Consider the following 27,061-nt stretch of genomic DNA (forward strand, 5'->3'; position numbering starts at 1 on the left):
CTGCCTAGCAACACTATAGCAACCACCTAGCAACATGCTAGCAACCAAACACCCTAGCAACTGCCTATAACTCCATAGCAAATGCCTAGCAACACCCTAGCAACCGCCTATAACTCCATACCAACCACCTAGCAACATCCTAGCAGCCACCTAGAATACCCTAGCAACACCCTAGTAACTGCGTAGCACCCACTTAGCATACCCTAGCAACCACCTAGCAATGCCCTAGCAACCACCTGGAGCTCAATAGCAACCACCTGAAACTCCATAGCAACCACCTACCACCACGCTAGCGACCGCCTAGAATTCCATGAAACCACTTAGAACTCTATAAAACCACCTAGCAACACCCTAGCAACTGCCTCAGACATCATAGCAACTACCTACCACTGTTCACTCCGTTCAGCACAAAGTCGACTTTGCGTTGGCGGCAACCACACTTCACAATTTCTGCAGGAATTGTCTAGTTAGTGTGGTTGCCTTAGGGCAACTACACTATTATTATTGCACATATTTATTAGTGTGGTTGCCTTAGGGCAACTACACTATTATTATTGCACATATTATTATTAGTGTGGTTGCCTTAGGGCAACTACACTATTATTATTGCACATATTATTATTATTATTCTTTCCGCCTGTTTTTTGGACCGCTACTCCTCCCAGAGTTTTCGCACCACATACACGTGCAATATGTCAAATCGAGCGGCTTGATCGGGAATGGTGTGCTATTACTTTGTGGAAAGATTGGTTGCACGGTTTTTGAAAAATTTGAATTTTTGTGGGCAATTTTTCCCCATAGGGAATGAATGGCGGAATGTTCACCCTTGTGATGTCACAATGCTCTGTCTTCTCACCCTTGTGATGTCACAATACCCTGTCTTCTAGCAGCAGTACTCTGGTCTCTCTCTAGATTTGAACATTCTGCCATTCATCTCTATGGGGAAAAATTGCCCACAAATTGTACAATGCCTCATTGGACATAGTAGAGAGTCCTTTGTCCATTGGTGTAGATCAGCCTTGCCCCCCTTCCTGATTGGCCGATGTTTGATATTTCATAACTTTTGAACCGTTTGTCATAGAGAACTATGGGTCGCGTCATTGGACTCAGTAAAGACCTAGCAACCGCCTAGAACTCAATAGCAACCCCCTAGCAACACCCTAGCAACCACCTAGAACACCCTAGCAACGGCCTAGAACTCCATAGCAACCACCTAACAACACACTAGCAAACACCTGGAACACCATAGCAAATGCCTGGCAACACCCTAGCAACCGGCTATAACGCCATAGCAACCACCTAGCAACACCATAGTGACCACCTAGACCACCATAGCAACCACCTAGCAACACCCTAGCAACCACCTGGAACACCATAGCAACCACCTAGCAACACCCTAGCAACAATCTGGAACACCATAACGACTGCCTAGCAACACCCTAGCAACCACATGGAACACCATAGCAACGACCTAGCAACACCCTAGCAACCACTAGGAACACCATAACAACTGCCTAGCAACACCCTAGCAACCGCCTAAAACTCCATAGCAACCACCTAGCAACATCCTAGCAACCACCTAGAATACCCTAGCAACCCCATTAGCAACACCCTAGCAACCACCTAGAAATCCATAGCAACAACCTAACAACACACTAGCAACCACCTGGAACACCATAGCAAATGCCTGGCTACACCCTAGCAACCACCTAGAACTCCATAGCAACCACCTAGCAACCACCTGGAACACCATAACAACAGCCTAGCAACACCCTAGCAACCGCCTATAACTCCATAGCAACCACCTAGCAACACCCTAGCAACCACCTAGAACTCCATAGCAACCACCTAGCAACACCCTAGCAACCGCCTAGCAACACCATAGCGCCTAGAACTCCATAGCAACCACCTAGCAACACCCTAGCAACCACTTAGAATACCCTAGCAACCCCCTAGCAACACCCTAGCAACCACCTAGAACTCCATAGCAACCACCTAGCAACACCCTAGCAACCGCCTAGAACTCCATAGCAACCACCTAGCAACACCCTAGCAACCACCTAGAACTCCATAGCAACCACCTAGCAACACCCTAGCAATGGCCTAGAACTCCATAGCAACCACCTAGCAACACCATAGCAACCACCTAGAACTCCATAGCAACCACTTAGCAACATCCTAGCAACCATTCAGAATACTCTAGCAACCCCCTTGTAACACCCTAGCAACCACCTAGAACTCCATAGCAACCACCTAGCAACACCCTAGCAACCACCTAGAACTCGATAGCAACCACCTAGCAACACCATAGCAACCGCCTAGAACTCCATAGCAACCACCTAGCAACACCCTAGCAACACCGTAGCAACGGCCTAGAACTCCATAGCAACCACCTAGCAACACCATAGCAACCGCCTAGAACTCCATAGCAACCACCTAGCAACACCCTAGCAACCACCTAGCAACACCATAGCAACCGGCTAGAACTCCATAGCAACCACCTAGCAACACCCTAGCAATAACCTGGAACACCATAACAACAGCTTAGCAACACCCTAGCAATCACCTGGAACACCATAGCAACCACCTAGCAAGTCCCTAGCAACCACTTGGAACACCATAACAACTGCCTAGCAACACCCTAGCAACCGCCTATAACTCCCTAGCAACCACCTAGCAACATCCTAGCAACCACTTAGAATCCCCTAGTAACCCCCTAGCAACCACCTGGAACTCCATAGCAACCACCTAACAACACACTAGCAACCACCTGGAACACCATAGCAAATGCCTAGCAACACCCTAGCAACCAGCTATAACTCCAAAGCAACCACCTAGCAACACCATAGCAACCAACTCCATAGCAACCACCTAGCAACACCCTAGCAACCACCTGGAACACCATAGCAACCACCTAGCAACACCCTAGCAACCACCTAGAATACCCTAGCAACACCCTAGCAACTGCCTCAGACATCATAGCAACTACCTACCACTGTTCACTCCGTTCAGCACGAAGTCGACTTTGCGTTGGCGGCAACCACACTTCACAATTTCTGCAGGAATTGTCTAGTTATTATTATTATTATTATTTTTATTTATTCCACGCATTTTTGGACCGCTACTCCTCCCACAGTTTTCGCGTTACATACACGTGCAATATGTCAAATCGAGCGGCTTGACCGGGAATGGTGTGCTATTACTTTTTGGAAAGATTGAGTGGACGGTTTTGGAAAAATTTGAATTTTTGTGGGCAATTTTTCCCATAGAGAATGAATGGCGGAATGTTCACCATTGTGATGTCACAATGCTCTGTCTTCTCACCCTTGTGATGTCACAATGGTCTCTTCTAGCAGCAGTACTCTGGTCTCTCTCTAGATTTGAACATTCTGCCATTCATCTCTATAGGGAAAAAATTCCCGCAAATTGTGCAATGCCTCATTGGCCATGGTAGAGAGTCCTTTGTCCATTGGTGGAGATCAGCCTCGCCCCCCTTCCTGATTGGTCGATGTTTGATATTTCATAACTTTTGAACCGTTTGTCGTAGAGAACTATGGGTCGCGTCATTGGACTCAGTAAAGACCTAGCAACCGCCTAGAACTCCATAGCAACCCCCTAGCAACACCCTAGCAACCACCTAGAACTCCATAGCAACCACCTAGCAACACCCAAGCAACCGCCTAGAACTCCATAGCAACCACCTAACAACACCCTAGCAACACCCTAGCAACCACCTAGAACTCCATAGCAACCATCTAGCAACACCCTAGCAACGGCCTAGAACTCCATAGCAACCACCTAGCAACACCATAGCAACCACCTAGAACTCCATAGCAACGACCTAGCAACATCCTAGCAACCACTTCGAATACCCTAGCAACACCGTAGCAACCACCTAGCAACACCCTAGCAACCGCCTAGAACTCCATAGCAACCGCCTAGCAACCACCTAGAACTCCATAGCAACCACCTAGCAACACCCTAGCAACGGCCTAGAACTCCATAGCAACCACCTAGCAACACCCTAGCAACCACCTAGAACTCCATAGCAACCACCTAGCAACACCCTAGCAACCGCCTAGAACTCCATAGCAAACACCTAGCAACACCATAGCAACTGCCTAGAACTCAATAGCAACCACCTAGCAACATCCTAGCAACCACCTAGAACTCCATAGCAACCACCTAGCAACACCCTAGCAACCACCTAGCAACACCATAGCAACCACCTAGGACACCATAGCAAATGCCTAGCAACACCCTAGCAACCGCCTATAACTCCATAGCAACCACCTAGCAACATCCTAGCAACCATTTAGAATACCCTAGCAACCACCTAGCAACACCCTAGCAACCATTTAGAATACCCTAGCAACCACCTAGCAACACCCTAGCAACCACCTGGAACACCATAGCAACCACCTAGGAACACCCTAGCAACAATCTGGAACACCATAACAACTGCCTAGCAACACCCTAGCAACCCCATGGAACACCATAGCAACGACCTAGCAACACCCTAGCAACCACCTAGAACTCCATAGCAACCACCTAGCAACACCCTAGCAACCGCCTAGAACTCCATAGCAACCACCTAGCAACACCCTAGCAACCACCTAGAACTCCATAGCAACCACTTAGCAACACCATAGCAACGGCCTAGAACTCCATAGCAACCACCTAGCAACACCCTAGCAACCGCCTAGAACTCCATAGCAACCACCTAGCAACACCATAGCAACCGCCTAGAATTCCATAGCAACCACCTAGCAACACCATAGCAACTGCCTAGAACTCAATAGCAACCACCTAGCAACACCCTAGCAACAATCTGGAACACCATAACAACTGCCTAGCAACACCCTAGCAACCACATGGAACACCATAGCAACAACCTAGCAACACACTAGCAACCACCTAGAACTCCATAGCAACCACCTAGCAACAACCTAGCAACTGCCTAGAACTCCATAGCAACCACCTAGCAACACCCTAGCAACCACCTAGAACTCCATAGCAACCACCTAGCAACACCCTAGCAACGGCCTAGAACTCCATAGCAACCACCTAGCAACACCATAGCAACCACCTAGCAACACCCTAGCAACCACCTAGCAACACCATAGCAACCGCCTAGAACTCCATAGGAACCACCTAGCAACACCCTAGCAACCACCTGGAACACCATAGCAACCACCTATCAACACCCTAGCAACCACCAAGAACTGCAGAGCAACCATCTAGCAACACCCTAGCAACCACCCAGAACACCATAGCAACTACTTAGCAACACCATAGAAACCACCTAGAACTCCATAGGAACAGCCTGGAACTCCATAGCAACCACCTAGCCACACCATAGCAATCGCATAGCACTCCATAGCAACCACCTAGAATACCTTAGCAACCACCTAAAACTCCATAGCAACCACCTAGAACCTGCTAGCAACTGCCTAGAACTCCATAGCAACCACCTAGCAACACCCTAGCAACCACCTACAACACTCTAGCAACTGCCTAGAACTCCATAGCAACCATCTAGCAACACCCTAGCAACTGCATAGAACACCATATCAACTACATAGTAACACCCTAGCAACTGCCTAGAATGCTAAAGCAACACCCTAGCTACCACCTAGAATACCCTAGCAACCATGTAAAACACCATACCTAGTATCACCCTAACAACCGTGTAGAACACCATAGCAACTACTTAGCTACACTCTAGAAACCACCTAGAACAACGTAGCTACCGCATACAACACCCTAGCAACACCCTAGCTTTTGAATCATATTGTTGATTATGATTTTAATATAGTTTAAGTTGTAAAATGTATCATTATTAACAATTACATGAAAGTTCATATTATGAGGCACATCATTTACCTTTTCATCTGTTTTCTGGTCAAGAATATGGTATGAGTTCAGGACACAATCCACTAGATGGCAGTAATCACAAAACAAATGTTTACACTGAAAAAACATAATTGTCTGTAGACTACTTCATATCTGGACAATTCCTGCAGAAATTGTGAAGTGTGGTTGCGGGCAATGCAAAGTTGACTTTGTGATGAACAGAGTGAACCGTGACCAGAGACAGAGTAGTGTATGTGCTATAACATCACGGCAACAAGTTGATTTGCGACAGATTCACTAGCTAGCTACCAATGCCCAACAGTGTTGCATGATCTGTTTCACATCGTGCCAAACACCCCCAAACCATACACATGAATAGTCTTATTACTGTTTATTGGTCGTATTTACATCGAAACAGCATCGGAAACGGTTTTAGTAGTCTGGATGACAACAACAAAAAAACGGTGCTGTGTGACTGAAGCAGGGGGCCTGCCTTCCAGCCAAGGGCAATTCCAGGATCAGACGTTTAGGGGGGCTCAGAATGCTCAGAATGAGAATGTGACATGCATACAGTGCCTTGCAAAAGTGTTTAACCCCTCTGCTAAATCACTAATTTCATTGAATAACAATGAATACATCAATATTTCTCTATATATTGTGGCGATCCTGGCAAAGACTAGCTAGCTGGCTAGTGGGGCTGTCGCTTAAGTCAGGGGGGGGGGGGGGGGTTATAAAATGTCTATAATTGTTGTAAATAGTCAAACTGTTAGCGTGTACATAGCGGTGCTCAACTGCAAACAGTCAGTGGGATTTTGTAGAGTAGTCATGTAAATAATCGTGTTCAAACGCACTTGTAGATAGCCACTGTAGCATGAATGAGTGTCTGTGTTAGCTTGCGGCTAAGGCTCCCCCTCCCTCTCTGTGTCCGTGCTGTGTTGTCACCCGCCCCTTCTGTCACTGCTTGCTCGATGTCCGTTGTCTGATTGGTTGACTGTGACGTATGCATGATGGGGAAGTCGTGTGTAACTTGCATACGGGGAGGGAATAAAACTGTTTTTGAGTGTGGGAGAGGGAGAGTGAATCTGCTAAATGAAGAGAGAAGAGCTGAATACATGGTACTGTACATTGCTTGCTTGCTTAATTTTGACGAATAAAACGAAGCTCGGCTGGAGCGATTCGAGCACGAAAATCTTGTCTCTGCCTCATGTGTGACCAAGGATCGTCACAACATGATATTTACAACAATACTTTTAATGAATTACTATATGAGTATTCTACCAGAAAGTATTCAACAACCCTTTTCACTTTGGCAAACCTGTACTGTAAATGTACCATAAGGACTAACTCAGATAGCTAACATTAGCCGAAAATCTTTGAGTTAGCTAGCTAGCGAACAACGTCAGCTAACATTCTTTGACACTATTCACACCATGGAACTATAACCAGAGACTTTCTAAGTATTAAATCGACTTTGCTATAACATAACAACGTTAACTAACTTTAACAGTACCAACGCAAATGACATTCACGCACTGCCATATTTAAAATCTGTAATTAATTTACAAGCAAGTTAGCTCAGAGATGATCTAACGTTAGCTGTTAGCTAGGGGTGGGGTGCGTAGGAAGTGTAGAATGGTGCTGATTAAATCAGTGATTTTACAAGCATTTAAGCCCTCATACAAATTCGCAAAATTTTAGAGAGGGCTAAAAATGATTTCAGAAAATAATAATAATTATTATTATTATTTTTATTTTAGGGGTGCTGAGATGAAATGTAGGTGTGCTTGAGCACCCCTAAAAAGAGTCTAAAATCGCCAATGCTTCCAGCTCTTGTTGCTGCGTCTTTTGATTTTACCGCAGGGCAGTAAAAGTTCAATCCTCAATTGTGAACTGTGTGCTCGTAGCTCCAAGCTCCCAGCTTGCTGATCCGGGGTCGCACATCGCAGCTTGAACTCGGACGTCCCACCTCGTTGCCAGAGGTGGGTAACCCGGCTTCAAAGAGTAAAAAGACTGACCATGTATTTGCTCCACCACCATGCACTAAACCAGCTGATTACAATAATTAGTTCTCCTATCATGCTGAAGAGTTATGCTAATTAGAATCAGCTGGTTTAGTGCATGGTGGTGGAGCAAATACATGGTCACTCTTTTTACTCTTTGAAGCCTGGTTACCCACCTCTGCTCGTTGCTTGCTCGTCCCTGCTCTCACCAAAGAGATTCGCACCTCGCCGCTCGCTGATTCCAGCTCAGCTCCCAGATCGTAGGCCTACCAGGGGACCAGGGATAGGGAGGTCAAACCCGTTTTGGCGATTTTTCTAAAAACATATTTTGACAGTTTATTTTTCATATGTAAGGTCATACGTGCTACCGTATAATGAAATAATAACACATAAATCGCTAACCTGCCAGAAAATAACGGTTGTTTACTCTCTAAGATTTTTTTAAATTAGCCGCTTTTCCGTGTAGCTAGCTAATCACTCGCGTTGGTGGGAAACGCATCGTCGCCTGTGCGACTTTGAAGGTGGGTTTTTTTTTTTTAATCCAACAACGTGAACCAATATTTTGTGGTATTCGTACAGTAAAACTAATATACTGAACGTATTTACTCATATTTATTGTTATAGGCTACGATGCGGAATTGAAAAAATGTGTGCTGCCAAAACACTAGCCTACACCTGCCAAAACGTCTCAGTTCCAAACCATGCGGTCCGGCGGCATCAAAATTTATTACACGATTGCTAATACTTCTCACTTATTTTAAATTTGTCGGGGGTATTTAATACATTTGATTAAATCCTATTGGCTTTTGTTCGTGAAATGCTGTCGGCCATTCACAACTAGAGGGCGGAATCATGCGACGGATCATTTGCCAATAATGTTGCGTTGTTTGTGTAAACTATATGCTTAGTAGGTATAGGCTATAAATTAAGACAGGTAGCCTATTTGCGCCATTTATAGTTTTGTATTCCTGTCGGCATTATGACTGATTCGTCACCACGCGTTTGGATCATCGGCAGCTCGCTGATCGCCAGGCTGCAGGCTCATTTAGGAGCTTTTGGACTGGACCCGAACTTGGGGCTAAATTGCCAGATCACCTGGGATGGCAGAGGGGGCAGAAGGTGGGAGCACTTAATGCCTCTTCTCCGCTCGAAACGGGCTGCCACCCGCGACGACCCAGATGTGATGGTGATTCACCTCGGTGGGAACAGTATTGGAACATATGGAAATTCGAGGATTACTCTGTTGCGACAAATGAAGGCAGATATCAGGGAAATCAATTTGCTATTTCCCAATACTAAATTGATGTTTTCCGACATCCTCCCTCGCTGGAACTGGCGGGGCCAGACCGCGCCTAGCGGATATGGCCTTGAAAGGACCAGACGAAGGCTAAACGGGGCCATGTTTGGCTTTATGTCAGACATGGGTATGGGTTGCATTATGCATCCCAACATTCGCTTAAATCATTTAGACAGGGATGGGACACATCTAAATTTAGAGGGTAACCGGTTGCTTCTGAAAAACATTAGCAAAGCCCTGGCCTTAGCGCTCTGGTGATGGTCTTATTGTAACGCCCCAAAGGCTCTTTTAAGAGCCACCCACTTTTTAAAAAATAGCATTATTCCTGTAAACGGCGCGCATGTAGACTCCCGGTGCTGCGTTAGCTAACGCTAGCTAACTAGGTAGCCTACGTTAGCTCTACCTATTAGCTAGCTACGTTAGCTAACGTTCTGGCTAACGCCCGGCGAACAAATGTTCTAAACAACTAATTTATTCGTAGTGATTAGAAATGTGTCCTTTGGCAGAAGGTTTGCTAAGACTTTCGTTTTCATACGTAAATTCTGTAGCGGTGGCTAGCTGTAAGTACATATCAGCGTGCTGTCCGTTGTGTTGATAAAAACGTACCGCTGGTCTGGGAAGGTGCATAGGTATAAGCACTCGCCTACCACTGCAGAGACACGGGTTCAATCCCCGGCAGCGGTACTTCCGGCTTGATCAGACGTCCCTACGAACACAGTTGGCAGTGGGAAGCCGGTGAGGGTATGAGTCCTGATCGTTGCATTAGCCTACTGGTTGATCGGGGCGCCTGTTCAGTAGGGAGGGGATCTGGGGGAGATATCGTGAACCTCCGCACGCGTTACGCTCTACCAGTGAAAGTCCCCAGACTGACAGAGGACAGTGCATCGACCAGGACTGTGATACACACGGAGAATTGGCATAAGAAGTAAATTGGGGGAGAAAATGGCACACACATAAAAAAGCGCGCATGTTAATGTAATTATGAAGTAGTCTACAGACAGTGATATTTTCAGTGTGAAAAGTAAATCATATGCCTCAACAATCTGAACTTTCATGTAATAGTGAATAATTATACATTTTACCAGGCATTTCAATAAACTCGTAGTTAAACATGTTAAATAGCCTGTATGAATTCTTGTTGTTTTTGTCTATTTATTAATCACTAATCATGCACCGATGCACCGCAAGTAGCCTAGCGTCTCCCTGGCTTGCCAGTGCCTCCTCTCGCTGGAACAGAGGCACGCACTGCTAGCTACTGCCAGCTGTGTTCGCTCTCTCTCTCGCGCCTTGGTCGGAATCCTCCTGTAACACCTGACAATTTCTTGAAGACGGAAAATGAATTTTATTATTCTTTCCATAAAATAATTTCTTACATTTTTTTTTTGCAATGTAGTCCACCACACAGAAGTGGAATATAGGCTACAGTCCAAACAAAAGTTGAGTCCAGTTAAAAAATAAAAACCGCGCCAGTCAAAACAAACGGAATCACCTTGATCTCTCATCGAAGTGCCGCAATGTACAAAAACTCTGAGAGTTCAATATCAGGTCACCAATTCACTTGGTATTCCAGGAGAGACGGTTGTGTAACCAAAAGCCTACGATACAAATCTTTATATTTTAATCTATTTTGCTCGTATTTCATATTGTCCTTCGGCAGAAGATTTGGTAAGATTTTCGTTTTCATACATACATTTAATATTGTCGAGGTAAGACAGAAAAGACGGTGGTAACGTTAGTTGGCAGACTCCCGGTGCTGCGTTAGCTAACGCTAGCTAACTAGGTAGCCCACGTTAGCTCTACCTATTAGCTAGCTACGTTAGCTAACGTTCTGGCTAACGCCCGGCGAACAACTGGACTGAACAACTAATTTATTCGTAGTGATTAGAGATGTGTCCTTTGGCAGAAGGTTTGCTAAGACTTTCGTTTTCATACATAAATGCTGTAGCGGTGGCTAGCTGTAAGTGCATATCAGCGTGCTGCCCGTTGTGTTGATAGAAACGTACCGCTGGTTAACGCTAGAAGTCTACTTACACCACTATATCACCGAGGTTCAGAAAATGTAAGCCCGTGTTAATTATATTATGGTTAATTTTATTGTGTGAATTCATTTAACTGGATGTTTCTACGGCGGCGATCGAGCGGATTCATTATATTATTTTCAGTTAAAATCATTTAATTAAAGGAGTACCATGGTGATTTTCACACTTTCTCGGTTTTACGTGCTATTTGCACAAGAGGCATTGAAGAAACACAATGAGCAATGTATTAAATATGTCCGTTCTGTATTTTTGGAGAAACATGCGTTTTAAATTCATCGTCCTATTTTCAACCGGTTGAGAAAGTTGTCATTTTGCTACGTCACGAATACAGTAACCACTCCTATTTCCACGCCCCGCAAAGAAATATGACAGGACACACTATCCTGCTGTTCAGACATTACAAATATTTGACTAACGTTAGGTTCACTTAAATTAGAGTGCCTTTAGATTATGTCTGGTTATATTCATTTAGCTAGCTAGGTAACGTTAGCTAGCTAGGAGGTTTGCTTTCATAAGGCAATGTTATCGATAACGTTAGCTTGCTAGTTTGCTTTTATGAGGACGTTATAGTTGTGCTTTTATCTTAACTTGGCTAGCTAGATAGCAAAAATTATAACTGGATATAAGTCAACGTCCTTACCATAGCTATCTTATAGAGATTCACTATATTAGATTTGTTGAATTATTTTAAAGGTGAATGTTACCCATTTTAAGAATTCACATGTGTTACTGTGCCCCAGGACAGTTCAGTCAGTATGTGAACACCCACCACTCTCTCCTAAAACTAGAAATTGGAGAGACAACCCTCCAATCGGTGATGTCATTGGGATGTAAAATCTGGAGCTGCTCTATAGACAATGAATGGGGCTCTGAGTTTATGAGGCTATAAAATGTTTGTGAGCTCTTGCACCCAAATGAGGATTCAATTCTGGTTCAGACCTTCTAGCAATGCTAGATTATAAATGTATTTTGGGTATTAGAGCTCACATAGACATTGTATGGCCTCACAAAGTCAGAGCCTCATTCACTGTCTATGGAGCAGCGTCTTAGAATGCTAGTGCTAACAAACAGTCATGGCTTTAATGCGATAATGAGAGCACTTTCGGTTGACCTAAAAAAACGATATTAAAAAAACAAAAATAGACGTGCTGTTATACCTGGTTAGAAAGCTTATGCTCTCAGCTACTGAATAAACGAATTTTCGAACAAGCCAGACTTTACTAAAAAGTACAACAACGCCGTCAACAGCACGTGTGCAGCAGCTTCAGGTCCGGTCTAACTCCAGAAATTTGGGTCGGCTAACACGTAGTAGGCTATCCTGTGTCTATGAGTTCGTATCTAAGGTAACAGATTAAACTCTGAATTGCAGCACAGTTAAATGTTTTTATTTGAATGGTAAAAATGAGCTGAACTTAACGTAAAACCATAAATCAATCACATTAATCTCCCTAGCCCTGTCTTGCTTTTTAAAATGGAGCGGTTGTGCAGTGCAGATATAACGTTATTCCAAGACCCTCTGAAGTGGCCAGCTAGCTTTATGATTCGCCGTCACTCGTCACAGCATACCGTGAGTAAATCGCTGATCTCAAGTATTGATGAAGGGTTAATTTAGCTCTGAATACGTGTGTTGCAAATGAACTCGTTGCCGTGATGTTATATCATGTATACCATACTATGTCTCTGCTCATGCTACAGAAACTGTTCGCTCCGTTCAGCACAAAGTTGACTTTGCGTTGGCGGCAACCACACATCACAATTTCTGCAGGAATTGTCTAGTTATTCTTTATTATTTATTCCGCCCATTTTTTGGACCGCTACTCCTCCCAGAGTTTTCGCACCACATACACGTGCAATATGTCAAATCGAGCGGCTTGATCGGGAATGGTGTGCTATTACTTTGTGGAAAGATTGGTTGCACGGTTTTTGAAAAATTTGAATTTTTGTGGGCAATTTTTCCCATAGAGAATGAATGGCGGAATGTTCACCTTTGTGATGTCACAATGCTCTGTCTTCTCACCCTTGTGATGTCACAATGCCCTGTGTTCTAGCAGCAGTACTCTGGTCTCTCTCTAGATTTGAACATTCGGCCATTCATCTCTATGGGGAAAAATTGCCCACAAATTGTGCAATGCCTCATTGGACATGGTAGAGAGTCCTTTGTCCATTGGTGGAGATCAGCCTCGCCCCCCTTCCTGATTGGCCGATGTTTGATATTTCATAACTTTTGAACCATTTGTCATAGAGAACTATGGGTCGCGTCATTGGACTCAGTAAAGACCTAGCAACCGCCTAGAACTCCATAGCAACCCCCTAGCAACACCCTAGCAACCACCTAAAACACCCTAGCAACGGCCTAGAACTCCATAGCAACCACCTAACAACACACTAGCAACCACCTATAACTCCATAGCAACCGCCTAGCAACACCCTAGCAACCGCCTATAACTCCATAGCAACCACCTAGCAACACCCTAGCAACCGCCTAGAACTCCATAGCAACCACCTAGCAACACCCTAGCAACACCCTAGCAACCACCTAGCAACACACTAGCAACGGCCTAGAACTCCATAGCAACCACCTAGCAACACCATAGCAACCACCTAAAACACCCTAGCAACGGCCTAGAACTCCATAGCAACCACCTAACAACACACTAGCAACCACCTATAACTCCATAGCAACCGCCTAGCAACACCCTAGCAACCACCTAGAACTCCATAGCAACCACCTAGCAACACCCTAGTAACTGCCTAGAACTCCATAGCAACCACCTAGCAACCCCCTAGCAACATCCTAGCAACCACCTAGGAACACCCTAGCAACCACCTGGAACACCATAGCAACAATCTGGAACACCATAACAACTGCCTAGCAACGCCATAGCAACCGGCTATAACTCCATAGCAACCACCTAGCAACACCATAGTAACCACCTAGAACTCCATAGCATCCACCTAGCAACCACCTAGAATACCCTAGCAACCACCTAGCAACACCTTAGGTACCACCTGGAAGCCATAACCACTGCCTAGCAACACCCTAGCAACCGCCTATAACTCCATAGCAACCACCTAGCAACATCCTAGCAACCACTTAGAATACCCTAGCAACCACCTAGCAATGCCCTAGCAACCACCTGGATCTCCATAGCAACCACCTGGATCTCCATAGCAACCACCTAGCAGCACCCTCGCAACCGCCTAAAATTCCATGAAACCACCTAGAACTCCACAGAACCACCTAGAAACACCCTAGCAACTGCCTCAAACATCATAGCAACTACCTACCACTGTTCACTCTGTTCAGCAGAAAGTCGACTTTGCATTGGCGGCAACCACACTTCACAATTTCTGCAGGAATTGTCTAGTTAGTGTGGTTGCCTTAGGGCAACTACACTATTATTATTGCACATATTATTATTATTATTATTATTATTCTATCTTTCCACCCATTTTTTGGACCGCTACTCCTCCCAGAGTTTTCGCACCACATACATGTGCAATATGTCAAATCGAGCGGCCTGATCGGGAATGGTGTGCTATTACTTTGTGGAAAGTTTGGGTGGACGGTTTTTGAAATATTTGAATTTTTGTGGGCAATTTTTCCCATAGAGAATGAATGGCGGAATGTTCACCTTTGTGATGTCACAATGCTCTGTCTTCTCACCCTTGTGATGTCACAATGGTCTGTCTTCTAGCAGCAGTACTCTGGTCTCTCTCTAGATTTGAACATTCTGCCATTCATCTCTATAGGGAAAAAATGTCCACAAATTGTGCAATGCCTCATTGGCCATGGTAGAGAGTCCCATGTCCATTGGTGTAGATCAGCCTCGCCCCCCTTCCTGATTGGCCGATGTTTGATATTCCATATCTTTTGATCCGTTTGTCATAGAGAACTATGGGTCGCGTCATTGGACTCAGTAAAGACCTAGCAACCGCCTAGAACTCAATAGCAACCCCCTAGCAACCCCCTAGCAACACCCGAGAACACCCTAGCAACGGCCTAGAACTCCATAGCAACCACCTAACAACACACTAGCAAACACCTGGAACACCATAGCAAATGCCTGGCAACACCCTAGCAACTGGGTATAACGCCATAGCAACCACCTAGCAACACCATAGTAACCACCTAGAACACCATAGCAACCACTTAGCAACACCCTAGCAACCACCTGGAATACCATAGCAACCAGCTAGCAACACCCTAGCAACAATCTGGAACACCATAACAACTGCCTAGCAACACCCTAGCAACTACATGGAACACCTTAGCAACGACCTAGCAACACCCTAGCAACCACCTGGAACACCATAACAACTGCCTAGCAACACCCTAGCAACCGCCTATAACTCCATAGCAACCACCGAGCAACATCCTAGCAACCACTTAGAATATCCTAGCGACCACCTAGCAACACCCTAGCAACAATCTGGAACACCATAACAACTGCCTAGCAACACCCTAGCAACCGCCTATAACTCCATAGCAACCACCTAGAACACCCTAGCAACCACCTAGAACAGTATAGTAACACCCTAGCAACACCCTAGCAACCAGGTATAACACCCTAGCAACCACCTAGAACTCCATAGCAACCCCCTAGCAACCACCTAGAACACCCTAGCAACCGCCTAGAACTCCATAGCAACCACCTGGAACACCATAGCAAATGCCTAGCAACACCCTAGCAACCGCCTATAACTCCATAGCAACTACCTAGCAACATCCTAGCAACCACCTAGCAACACCGTAGCAACTACCTGGAACACCATAGCAATCACCTAGCAACACCCTAGAAACCACCTGGAACACCATAACAACTGCCTAGCAACACCCTAGCAACCGCCTATAACTCCATAGCAACCACCAAGCAACATCCTAGCAACCACTTAGAATATCCTAGCGACCACCTAGCAATGCTGTAGCAACCACCTGAAACTCCATAGCAACCACCTAGCACCACCCTAGCAACCGCCTAGAATTCCATGAAACCACCTAGAACTCCATAGAACCACCTAGCAACACCCTAGCAACCGCCTATAACTCCATAGCAACCACCGAGCAACATCCTAGCAACCACTTAGAATATCCTAGCGACCACCTAGCAATGCCGTAGCAACCACCTGAAACTCCATAGCAACCACCTAGCACCACCCTAGCAACCGCCTAGAATTCCATGAAACCACCTAGAACTCCATAGAACCACCTAGCAACACCCTAGCAACTGCCTCAAACATCAAATGCCTAGCAACACCCTAGCAACCGGCTATAACTCCATAGCAACCACCTAGCAACACAATAGTAACCACCTAGAACTCCATAGCATCCACCTAGCAACACCCTAGCAACCGGCTATAACTCCATAGCAACCACCTAGCAACACAATAGTAACCACCTAGAACTCCATAGCATCCACCTAGCAACACCCTAGCAACCACCTAGAACACCCTAGCAACCCCGTAAAACTCTATAGCAACCACCTAGCAACACCTTAGCAACCACCTGGAACACCATAGCAAATGCTTAGCAACACCCTAGCAACCAGGTATAACTCCATAGCAACCACCTAGCAACACCCTAGCAACCACTTGGAACACCATAGCAACCACCTAGCAACACCCTAGCAACAATCTGGAACACCATAACAACTGCCTAGCAACACCCTAGCAACCGCCTATAACTCCATAGCAACCACCTAGCAACATCCTAGCAACCACCTAGAATACCCTAGCAACACCCTAGCAACCACCTAGAACTCCATAGCAACCACCCAGCAACACCTTAGCAACCACCTGGAACACCATAGCAACCGCCTAGCAACACCCTAGCAACCACCTGGAACACCATAGCAAATGCTTAGCAACACCCTAGCAACCAGGTATAACACCCTAGCAACCACCTAGAACTCCATAGCAACCACCTAGCAACACCCTAGCAACCACTTGGAACACCATAGCAACCACCTAGCAACACCCTAGCAACAATCTGGAACACCATAACAACTGCCTAGCAACACCCTAGCAACCGCCTATAACTCCATAGCAACCACCTAGAACACCCTAGCAACCACCTAGAACAGTATAGTAGCACCCTAGCAACACCATATCAACTTCCTAGAAACACCCTAGCAACCACATAAAACACCATAGCAACTACCTAGCAACACCCTAGCAACCACTGCGAACACCATAGCAACTGCATACAACACCATAGCAACCACCTAGCAACACACTAGCTTTTAATTTTTCATCTGATTTCAGGTCAAGAACATGGTATCAGTTCAGGACACAATCCACTAGCTGGCGGTAATCACAAATAAAAATGTTTACACTGAAAACATCATTGTCTGTAGACTTTATAACTACACAATTCCTGCAGATATTGTGAATTGTGGTTGCCGCCAATGCAAAGTCGACTTTGTGCTGAAGAGTGAACAGTGTCTGTAGTATGAGCAGAGAAAGAGTATTGTGTATGTGCTATAACATCATGGCAACGAGTTGATTTGCGACACTTTTAAAAGCAAATTATAACCTTTTTGTAAACACCTAGGGAAGACCGCGAAACAATCCAATCATATGCCACAACAGATTTAAGGTGGACCGGAATTTTCGAATCGGGAGCATTTAACATTTCATTACCAAATTACAGATCGTTTTCACATTAGTGTTATCATTATCCACTCACTTGACAAGGGCAACGGATTGCAATGTTTGAACCATAGACTGTAGAAAAATAGATTTGAACTGAACGCTAACTGAACTGAATGCATGCATTTTTTAGAATATCAATCGGACCCAGGTCCAGGAATAGAATTCCGTATCAAAAAACATTTGATTGATAAAATAAACCTGTGGCGCACTCTTCCATTGGCTGTGACTGGCGTAACTAAACTAGCCTAGATCAGTTCATTAGCCTTTAAAAAAACGTAGCTACACTTACTATTATTCGGCTGTTCGTAAAAATAAACATCAACAAGAAAACAAGATGCAATGTGCCTAGAGCCAACAACAAAACACGGTGCTGTGTGCGACCGAAGCAGGGGGCCTGCCTACCAGCTGTTGCTACTGCTTCTTGCGATTTTCCCGCAGGGCAGTAAAAGTTCAATCCTCAATTGCGAACTGCGAGCTCGTAGCTCCAAGTTCCCCGCTTGCTGATCCGGGGTCGCACCTCGCAGGTTGAGCTCGGAGCTCCCACGTCGTTGCTCGCTCGTCCCAGCTCCACCTCTCAGAACGTAGCTCCCAGCTCGCACCTCACCATTCGGAGCGCGCTGATTCCAGCTCCCAGAGCGGTGAGGGGACCAGTTTTAACTTTTTTTATGCACTAGCCACTGTGTCTGGTACATTCTCACCTTTTTTACCAGCCACTTTTTAAAAATCAATATGCGGCGACTGAAGTGAAAATTGGTGGGGCACAAAACTTTCCTTTAAACTAATCATTGATCTAAACCTGTTTTCATTAATTTGCCGACCATCGGACTAATCAAGTAGCCTAACACACAGCGTCTTCGTACCTTATTAGGGAGATTAGATCATAAATTCAATTTATCCGTTAAAAATCCGTTTTAATCACCAAGTAGTCTACACTTAACAAACAAAATACACAAGTCTGTTATATACCGTGTTAACTTTCAGAATAACTAGCAAAAACAAAACCTGCACTTCAAGACTGTTTACAATCTATGCATTGCAGATGTTTTCCATGAATACGAGTGCGGACAAAGAAGTGCAAGTGTCCGTAAATAATGTTGATTAAAAATGTGCACAATTTCGTACTATAAATGAAAATAAATGTAGGCTATAATGCCTAGGCTACTCGCTAAAACTGCCTATTTTGGGAGTTTAAGCGAGTAGCTTATTTTTGTGGATTCATTGTATTGATACTCAAGGAAAATCTAGGGAAGTTTCCGCTACTGCTTAGTGATTAAAACGGATTTTTAAAAATCGCATTTATCGTTTAATCTCCCTAACACAATGGGAGGTCTCTCTCTCGCTCTCTCTTTCTCTCTCTCTCTCTCTCTCTCAAGACGCAGATCTGCCTTGTTCGGAATCCGTCCTGTGCCCCGAAGTTATTATTCTTTAAATAAAATAATTTCTTACATTTTTCCTGCAATGTACTCCATCACACAGAAGTGGAATATAGGCTACAGTCCACACAAAAGTGTCTCCAGTTAAAAATAAACACCGCGCCAGTCAAAACAAAATTGTGTCCAGTTAAAAATGAACACCGCGGAATCACCTTGACCTCTCATCAAAGTGCCGCAGTGTACTAAAGCTCTGAGAGTTGAATAGCACGTCACCAATTCACTTGGTATTCCAAGAGAGACGGTTAACTAGCGAAAGCCTGCGATCAAAATCTTCATACATTCATCTATTTTGCTCACATTTTGTATCGTCCTTTGGCAGAAGGTTTGGTAAGACTTTCGTTTTCATACATACATTTAATCTTGTCTAGGTAAGAAAGAGAAAAGACGGTAATGTTAGTTGGCCGACTCCCGGTTCTGCGTCAGCTAACACTAGCTAACCAGGTACATTATCCCTACCTATTACCTAGCTAGGTTAGCTAACGTGCCGGCTAACGGCGAACAATTGGACTGCACATCTAATTCATTAGTATTGTAGTGATTATAGATTTGTCTTTTGGCAGAAGGTTTGCTAAGACTTTCGTTTTCAGACAAAAAATGCTGTAGCGGTAGCTAGCTGTAAGTGCATATCAGCGTATATGACGAAGCGTGTTGATAAGCGTACCGATGGCTAGTCCTAGTCTACTGACACCTCTATATAACGGAGGTTCAGAAAATGTAAGCCCATGTTTGGTTAATTTTATTATGCGAATTCATTTAACCGAAGAAACCTATGACGGCTATCGTGACCACGACATTTATTTTTTGTACAGCTATTTTTTGGGGATAAACTAGCATTCATTATTTTATTTTCTGTTAAAACATGTAATTAATATCCAGGGAGATAGCCAACTGCTTGCACGTTGCATGACATGTGTAGCCATTTACTAATATGATATGGAAAATGAAGCAAGTTGATGCTGAAAACTTTTGTGTAGGTAGGGCGGGCAACATGGAGCTTTAGAATGTCGCCAGCTGTGTATGCGCGTGAGCTCGACAATACATTTCTCACAGAAAAGGTCGTTCGTCGCCTTTTTCAGTTAATTACAGTGGTGATAGAAGTGACAAGTTAGCTTGTGTGCTACTGTGCTGTTAGCCTTTATTGATCGCCGCACAAGGTTAATGCGAAGTAGCTAGCACAATCGGACAGCACTAACCCCTGTACGGTAGGCTACTTGCTCAATCGAACGATAAATGTAAAAAACATTCGATCATAGTCAGCGACACCGACCTTTTGTCACACCCTCAGTAAACGGCAAAAGTCCCAGTAGAAGATTGAATTCAATCTTTTAAAGTTATATATTTTCTGAAACGTTATCGCTTGGCCACAATGAGTGAAACTGGGCGATCCGAAAGTATTTGCTGTGTGAATTACGTCAGAAGGATTCAGCCTTGTTGATTGCTACCTAAACTTCACAGTCCCGATCTTATCATTGATGGAATTTTGAAAGCGCGAGCTGAAAGGCCACAAAAAACAGCCAATATATCACATTAATATTCCATATATGTACAATTGCCGTCCACAATACGTTAATTTAAGGCTAAACTGGTATTTTAATCACAGTGCTTATGTTAATTTCCGGAAATACATTTTTCGATTGTCCTCTCTATTTCAGGTTGATATAGAAGATCTCCCTGTTTATTGACCCCACATTCCACAACTGTCTTGTTTCATCACAACAGGTCTGTACTTTGTGTAACGATTAGTTGCATTTAATTGTGGTAAGTATATCAAGAATATTTAGATCAGAAGGGGACTGAAGGTGTGATTGTGATTAGAGGACAATAGTTGTTGCAAAGTACTGCTCCAGTTTTTTTTTTTCCAGAGTTGGCTGGCCATTCAGAGAAGGACTACAGTTGGCGCAGAAAGAGTGTTCCAGTTCTGCCCTCTACAGTTCGGTAGAGGCGCGGTTACAGGTAGGCTATGTAATTAGTATTATACGGACTTTCAACTGGGAAAATTATTATCTGTAAGGAATAAACCACGACGGGCTGTCCCCTTATTGTAAAATAATGTACGACGGGGTGGTACCACCGAAGTAGGCTACGTTATTTTCCGATAACGGGGCAGCCCGGAGGGGTTTATTGCACATATACAATGGGTTACCAACAATGACTATACATGGTTACTTGAGTATTTATAGATTTTTATCGACTTAAGCACCGTTGTTAAAAAAACCTCTGGTCGTTAATTCTATAAAAACAACGATTCTGTCAAGAAAAACTAGTTCCTTCTCGTTTTATACCATACAATTAGCAGCAATTTTGGTCATTTTTGTTGTAACAATAATTCAAATTCTACAGAGCAAAATTGCAGTTTTAACTGCTTTAGAATGCTGTATTTTGTAGCACATTGATTTTAGAACTGTTAAAAGGCCGATGTGTCCCTTTACTGAGAATTAATGCCCACCCTTGCACCAGAGATTCACTATATTAGATTCGTTGAATTATTTTAAAGGGGAATGTCACCCATTTTAAGAATTCAATATGTTCTTACTGTGCCCCAGGGCTGTTCAGGAGTTACTGGAGAAGGACTACAGTTGGTGCAGAAAGAGTGTTCCAGTTCTGCCCTCTACAGTTCGGTGGAGGCGTGGTTGCAGGTTAGTATTATACAGTCACCATTTTAGCTGTGTCAACTGGGGAAATTATTATCTGTAAGGAGTAAACCACGACGGTAATACATAAATTTAGCGAAAATTAAGGCCCTTAAAAAGCATTAAAACCTTCTAATCGCCATTTTATGAGGTATTCAATTTTGCAGCTATTTTCAATGTGAATATTTTTCACTATTTGTCCAAAGAGTTTGTATGCTAAAAGTTTTGAATTTATGCAAGGAATAAACCACGATGGGCTGTCCTGTTATTCGAAAATAATGTAGGCCTGCGATGGGGTTGGTGATGTGGCCGAGGCAAAGCCGATGAGGGGTTTATTCCACTTATATAACGGGTTACCCACAATGACTATATGGTTACTTTTATATTTATTGATTTTTACCGACTTGATCAGCTGAAACTGAAATATTTTTCAGCGGCCTTTTGGGCATATTACTTTACTGTTGTCGAGCAAACTCTTGTTGGTAGTTCTATATGGACCGTTGATATGCAAAAACACTGGTGCATTGGTAGTTCTATTTGCACCGTTGTTAAGCAATAACCTCTGGTTGCCATCTTCTTGATTTATACCATACAATTAGCACCATTTTTTGTCATTTTTGCCATTGCATTATTTAAAAGAACTGCATAACTCCATAACTCAATCAGATTCACCTCCCTGTTTTGCTTTTTAAAATAACGTGGTCATGCAGTGTAGACATAGTGTCTTTCTAAGACCCTCTGAAACCGGGTTTCAATGCCAGCTAGCTTTATGATAGGTTCACCGTCACTTGTCACCTAGCCAATATTAAAATTTAGCTGGGTTTTAGGTCAAAATGGTCTCACAGCATTCTTGTTATCGCAGCTAAAACAATGGTTACTACAAACGCAATCATTTACAAAGATACGGAATAAAATGCGTCCTGTAGCCAGGAGTTAAATATGGAACGCCTATTCTACTGTCCAAATAAGGGATGATTCAGTATTTTGTGAGATAGTTGGTGACCCTAAATGAAGCCACCAAGAACCATGATTCAACGTTGCCATCAATTGTGAAATTGGACACTGAAAAGGGGTGGGGATGTAACAACAATTCAAAATAGAAAGAATAATATTTCTGTCCAACCTGCTTTAGAATGCTGGATTATGCTGCACATTGATTTTTAGAACTGTTAAAATGCAGTGAGCTGGTGCAAACTGAAAAATTGTTGGAAATGCAAAGCAACTGAATTTGGGCACATGCCATTATTCTTGATAGGTATTTGTAAGGAGGGAGCCCCCACCCCCACAGCTCACTGTTTGTTTCCTATATTACCATTATCCAATTTGAAAGTTTACACAAGTACATATAGTGAAATTCTGAGTTCTGAAATGAATTATTTCATAAGACACTGTGTGTGTGTGGCTTTATCAGTTGTAATTGTAATATAGGCCTAAGAGTGTCCTTCTAATGGCTGAGTTGCCATTCACTGCTGTAGAGCCCCACCTGTCCAATAACATGCTGACGATGTGATTCCCAGCAATGTTTTGTGTGAAAATGTTGTATGGCCTCATTTGTTAGTCCAAATGCAATGGAAAGTGAATGGGAGAGAGAGCAAAGCATGCAAAGACCGCAGAGATTTTTGTTAATGACCGTGTTGTGTGTGTGTGAGCGTGTTATTGTTATTACTTTTAATAAACCTTGCCTTTGGGTTAGTCACTCAATTTATTCTCTTGAGCTTTTGTTCCCTCCCAGCCCCATCTGAATTCTGTTGAATTGATACAGTGGTCCATAGAAGTTATCGCAAACTAAGAATGTTTAGTTTTGCACTCTCATAATAAATGTATAGTAAATGTAAGTTAAAGGTGTGTCGCTGAGGTAACCGGTGCAGTCACGCAGTGTAGACATAGCATTTTTCCAAGACCCTCTGAACATGCCAGCTAGCTTTATGATTTTAGGTCAGAATGGTCTCACGGCATGCTTGTTATCCCGGCTAGCTAGCCAGCTAACTACAGAATTGTAATCAAAACAGCAGTTATTTTAAACGCAATCCTTCAGAAAGATATGGATGAAAACGTGTCCCGTAGCCATGAGTTAAATATGGAACGCCTGTTCTACTGTCCAAGCAAGGGACGGTTCCATATTTTGCGGGATGATTGGCAACCCGAAATAAAGCTAGCAGCAGTAAATAGAAATGTGATTCAACGTTGCCATTTTTGAAATTGGTCATTGAAAACGGGAGGGGATGTAAAAACATTTGAAATTCTAAAGAGAAAAGTTGCTGTTTTAACTGCTTTAGAATGCTGTATTTTGTAGTGCATTCATTTTAGAACTGTTAAAAGGCTGAGGTGTACCTTTACTGAGAATTAATGCCCACCTGTGGACCAATCAGAATAGAGTATTCAGCCAAGCCGTTGTATAAATATAATTAAGAGATTCACTATATTAGATTCATTGAATTATTTCAAAGAGGAATGTAACCCAATTTAAGAATTCACATATGTTCTTACTGTGCCCCAGGCCAGTTCAGGAGTTATTGGAGAAGGACTACAGTTGGTGCAGAAAGAGTGTTCCAGTTCTGCCCTCTACAGTTCGGTAAAGGCGTGGTTACAGGTATGTAACTAGTATTATACAGAAGTCAGCATTTGAGCTGTTTCAACTGGGAAAATTATTATCTGTAAGGAATTAACCACGATGGGCTGCCCCATTATTGTAAAATAATGTACGATGGGGTGATACCACTGAAGTAGGCTACATTATTTCCGATAACAGGACAGCCCGGAGGGGGTTATTCCACTTATACAATGGGTTACCAACAATGACTATATATGGTTACTTTAGTATTTATTGATTTCACCTGAAATTGAAATATTCTTCCACGGCCGTTTGGGCATATTATTTTACCATTGTTAATACAAAAACTCTGGTTGGTAGTCCTATTTGCACCGTTGTTAAGCAAAAAGCTCTGGTTGTTAATTCCATGAAACCAATGATTCTATCAAAAAAAAAAAGTTCCTTCTTGTTTTATATTATACAATCAGCACCAATTTTGGTCATTTTTGTCATTACATTATTTAAGAAAACTACATAAACCATAACTCAAAACCATAAGTCAATCAAATTAATCTCCCTAGCTCTGTCTTGTTTTCTAAAATGGCGCGGTCACGTAGTGTAGACATAGCATTTTTCCAAGACTCTCTGAACATGCCAGCTAGCTTTATGATAGGTTCGCCGTCACTCATCACCTAGCCAATATTAAAATTCTGGGTTTTAGGAATTTAACATGTTTCTGGTTAAATTAATCAAAAGCCGTTATAAATTACTGCAAACAGTATAACAGCACTCCCTCTCATATGATATTGCTTAAATAAAATGAGGAAGAGAAACATTTCCCCGTTTTGGGGAGTTGTGTGTGTGGCGGGGTTTTGTACGTGCGCGCGACTGTGTTCAACACATAAACGAACCTAGAAAAATAAACTCCTCACTGACAAGCGTGAGGCACTCATTGTAGTATAACTACCTTCGAAATAAGCAGTATGTCGGATATGAAAAAGAAAGCTTTCTTTATAATGAAAAACAGTTGGCGTACATTTTATATTTACAAACAATAAACTAGCGCTAGGCTATGCACTTGGTATTTACGTCTCAGTCGCATATGAAATCAAAACAAAAAAACGGTCACACTTTCTTTCTGCCGCAAGGAATTCTGGTACTTGCAGTTTTTCAACCATTCGTTTTCCAATACAACAGAAAAATGCATCTCTAATCAATATCAATCAAACGTAATACAAATGAATGTATTTCTATTTAACTTAACTGTAAATAATATAGATATACTTTTAACAGCTTTCAGTGAATCATAATAAATTAACCATGGAACCTATTAAGTTAGCTACAACACTCACTGTGCTGAACACAAAGAGGCTGACAATGTATTTCAATGGAGATGTCTCTGAGAGATGGAAAACTTAGACACAGATAGCGCTGTTCATTAAGCAGTACTTTAAATTTTGTTCATTGCTACAACAGATTTTTTTTTTCAGATGTTTTCATTGTGAAGCTCTTTCGTGCAGCACTTTGACTAAAATTAGCAATGTTTTGTTTTGGATTAAGCTATTTTGTGCATTGTTGTGTTAATTGTTATATTTATTGTCATATTTTCACTTGATTAAGGATAATAAATTGTTATTACATTGTTAATGTTTTATGAATCCATTTGATTAAACGCAATTTTTGATGATAAAATGGGATTAAACCATAAAACACAGAATCCAGAAAAATTGCAATGGTAAACATGGAATTTAGATTAAAATAAAACGGATTTCATAGGGCACTACAAATGTCACCAGCAGTGGCTTTATTTCATCACACAAGGGTCTGACAACATTTAAAACATATTCTAACATTAATTTGCTCTTAAAACAATATTAAACTTATCCAAAAGTGTTTATTGGTTTTCCCTGCTGTGTCCATCAGGTACTGCTCTGCTCATTACTAGATACAGTATTTAAAGGCAAATAAGATGATTATATAACTTCCTGGTTGGTGTTAATATTGAAAAACTTGTCTGATCTGTCAATTATCTATCACATAATTTAGTGATAACATCATGCCACGCCGGGGGAAGAGATCTGAGGCTGCAAAGCAACGCTGGGCTAAGTTGGACCTTTCAGACCCTCGGTTTCAGGGTCCAGAACCACAAAGGAGCATTCAAGTCATGGAGGTATGTGACAGGCAATGTAAACAGGAGGTGTGTAGTCCACCTGTGGTGTCATCCCCATGCACAGCTCCATATCATGCACAGCCGGAGGTTCAAGAGGTCAACAGCAGTGTGCAGGTCATAGGCATTTCTGAACATGATACTGTACAAGAAGCAGGCGCCCCACCACCCTCTGTGATATCTGTGCAGGCGTCCCATAGTCAGGATTATAGTGACTATGAGCCTGAGTCAAGGAATCGTCAGTGTACATGCATGGCTCTGACATTTCTAGCACACCAGAATGAGGGTCATGACTTAAAGGAGGCTGATCTTGACAAGATACTGGACAAGGGAGACAGTCTGTATAAGAAAACTATAAAACAGCTAAAAAGTGAAAATAGGTTCCGCAACTACTACTTGACCTTGGAGGAAACGCCACTCACTGTCACAACCGAGCACCATGAGTACAGAGTGCA

At 43.1% G+C, this 27,061-nt stretch overlaps 1 long non-coding RNA gene across 1 annotated transcript; it reads left to right on the forward strand.

Moving 5' to 3' along the window:
- Positions 1-21,148: 21,148 nt before the first annotated feature.
- LOC118219413 lies at positions 21,149-26,567 on the forward strand. The gene is made up of 4 exons (XR_004763763.1): positions 21,149-21,232; positions 21,823-21,915; positions 24,407-24,499; positions 26,486-26,567. It is a non-coding gene; the product is annotated as an uncharacterized LOC118219413 (long non-coding RNA).
- The last annotated feature ends 494 nt before the right edge of the window (positions 26,568-27,061 follow it).

This window comes from Anguilla anguilla, unplaced genomic scaffold, assembly GCF_013347855.1.
Source record: "Anguilla anguilla isolate fAngAng1 unplaced genomic scaffold, fAngAng1.pri scaffold_105_arrow_ctg1, whole genome shotgun sequence".
Lineage (NCBI taxonomy): Eukaryota > Metazoa > Chordata > Actinopteri > Anguilliformes > Anguillidae > Anguilla > Anguilla anguilla.